The following is a 2,970-nucleotide window of genomic DNA, read 5'->3' as shown; positions in this document are numbered from 1 at the left end:
AAAAAGAAAAGAAAAGAAAAAAGAAAATCTGCCTAGAGCCCGGGAGCCCGGGAACACAGGATCACTCGATGGATCTCCTTCCCCCCTCGCCTTCCAGTGGACAAGTGGAGCCCCGTTCTTTACCTCTGCCTTTACACCTGGTGTGAAGGGACTCGCTGCGAGAATGCTCACACCTACAGACTTTATGTACGTGCTACATAAACCGCACTCCTGCCAACAACAAAGCATGCTTTCACTCATGCGAAAAGGCTAGAATTAAGACAGAAAACCTGAAAACATACGGGTGACTACTTAGGAAAGGGGAGATGGGCAAGAGGAAACAACCGAGGACAACGGAAGGTCTGAACATGATCAAAGCATGCATTAGATACATGAATGAAAACAACACAACAAACCCCATTCTTTAATACAATTATCCCATCCTAGGACAAGAAAAATAAGAAGGGAGGGGCCCTCTACACCTTCTGTTCCTCCAGCCTTTGTGTAGAGGGCTCTCGTTCACATGGGGTCGCTTTAATTATTAGAGAGTGGTTACATTAAAATGAGTCAAATATCATTCCCTACTATTTCTGTCACAATGGCATTGACATTGAAAAGTGAAACTAAACACACAGAAGCAAGTTTTCTCCTGAATCTTAGTAGGTCCTTTCCAGTTAGTTCCTTTATGATGTAGCCAGCTCATTGAGCTGCCTATACTAGCAACAATGTGGCGCCCACATCACCCCGCTGTGAGAGAAGGGCTTCCAAGGAGTTACTATTTGTACATTAATTTATTTGATAAATGCCCCCCTACAGCCCTCACTCACTGACTATGTATTCTATTACAGCTTAAGACTATGTTTGATTTGGCGTTGGGGAGGGAATATTGGAATTCTCTCAAAATAGTACATTTTTAAATACAAACTTATTTTATTGAATTTCATCTTAGTACCAATGTTACCCATCCAGTAATGAGTTTCAGTACGTATTATTTAATCTAGCAAAATGTCATTATTCATCTTGCCTTTGAGTCATCCAAAATAATTGGATGGCACCAATCCTTTAAGGGGATGTTCACTGTTGACACTCAGAGCTTACCATGAGACCTGTAAATAACAGGCGCTCACTGTAAGTGGAAGGAACTCCTCCCGTGTGGATGACGGGTTCCTTTGCTGTTGAAGTCAGTCGCTCTTCTAAGCTCAAATCTGTCCCTTACACACCTCTCATTTTCTCCTACTCCATGTCTCATAAAACACCACAAATACCCTTTCATTTTCAAATTGCAGACTTCAGAGCCACTGGGATTTCAGGATTTTCTCTGTCCCAGAACACCAGGGTTCTTCAGTAAGTCCCCCACCACAATGATAACGGCATCACACCTGACTTTTCTAATCTAAAGAGAGATGCCATTTCAGTCCTTAAATGAGAAAAGTGACATTGATAGCTTTTATTGCTAATGAGGCACTTTCTCGTGATATTACAGAGTTCCCTTTAGGAATCGGGCTCTGAATTACTGGAAGTGGAAGTGTGCTATTTACAGAACAGCCCCCTTCCCCTTGGCCTATCACAGTGGTGAGTGCATTTGCTCAAACAGCTGCTCCCAGCAGCAGGGAGCATGAGCTGCATCTAAGAGTATCCAACCCTCCACCGACAGCATTTCCATCAGGATGAGATCAAGGGAACTGTGTGTACATACACAAAATGCTTATTTGTATTTATCTTTGCATATACCAACCATAAGATATTTTCTTTCTGCATTAACTCCCAGCTAGAGCAGTCAATAGACTGTTTGCACATAGATAAAAGATATAATTCTTCCCTTTAAATTGACAGATTTGAAGAAAGCTTTGGGGCGAGGAATCCAAAATGAAGCACCTATGGTGATGCTAACAGGACTGAGCATAGGAAAGGCTGACCAAGAACTAGGAATTTGGTGATGTCTTCTTAGCAAAGATACAAGCATTCATCTCATCCTGTCTTGTCAGGCTCTCCGATAAGGATAATATAAAATACAAATAACTAATTCTGCAAACCCTGAGGTGGGTATAAAATCATGCTGATGTTTTAGACAGCAACACAATCACAAAAGTGGAGTCTGTGTCAATAAGACGCAGTAAAAAAAGACCCCTCCTGCTTCAAATGTGATGCAGTGGCAGCTAAAGTAAGGCCCAAGGACAGCACTGCAAGCAGGTGAACAGCTCTGTTTGAACCTGGCCTCCCACCCAGGAGAAGAACAATTGCCTTTTTGAGGGACCAAAGTCCAAGGAGAGGAACTAAACAAAAAGGGGAAGGCAGCAGAGATGGAGGGAAGCCAGCTGATGGTATTAGACATGCCTGATCGGGATTGTCTTCTGAGATGCTACAGGAATTACTTCCCAGTCTTAGCAGAAGAGAGGCTCTCAACGCTGCTGGCTAACCCTTTCTGGAATGCATCCTCTCTTACCCATATACACTTCTGGTCTGTGAATATTTGAGACCATGCTACCACATGCTTCCTGAGCTTCAGGAGGAGAGAATTGGTGAGCACTACCTGGGTGGTCCCTCAGTCCTGCCACCTTGGCATCTTTGCAATGGAGAGAAGCAGCAAGGAAACCTTTCTGCATTAAAATTGTTTTTGTCAGGATACTTTATCTCAGCAACAGAAACAGAAGCAGGACAGGACTGAGTCTGACCCGGGGCTGGGAGATGAGATGGCTCAGTCAGAAAGAGCACTTGCTGCACAAGCCTGAGGACTTGAGTTCAGATCCCTGGCAGTCACATGAAAGGCTGTAACTCCAATGCTGTGGGGGTCACCATGACAGGACTTGTAGGCTGACAACCTAGTTCCCTGGGAGAGACTGTCTTGAGGGGATGGAGCAGAGAGTGGTAGACCAGGGCACCCATAATCCTCTCTGGCCTCTGCTCATGAATACCCATACCCACACCACATTGTATACACATACACCACACACACACACCCTACAGTGCACATACACTACACACCCCACAGTG

This window comes from Microtus ochrogaster, linkage group LG1 (assembly GCF_000317375.1).
Source record: "Microtus ochrogaster isolate Prairie Vole_2 linkage group LG1, MicOch1.0, whole genome shotgun sequence".
NCBI lineage: Eukaryota > Metazoa > Chordata > Mammalia > Rodentia > Cricetidae > Microtus > Microtus ochrogaster.
This window is presented reverse-complemented; position numbering follows the sequence as displayed.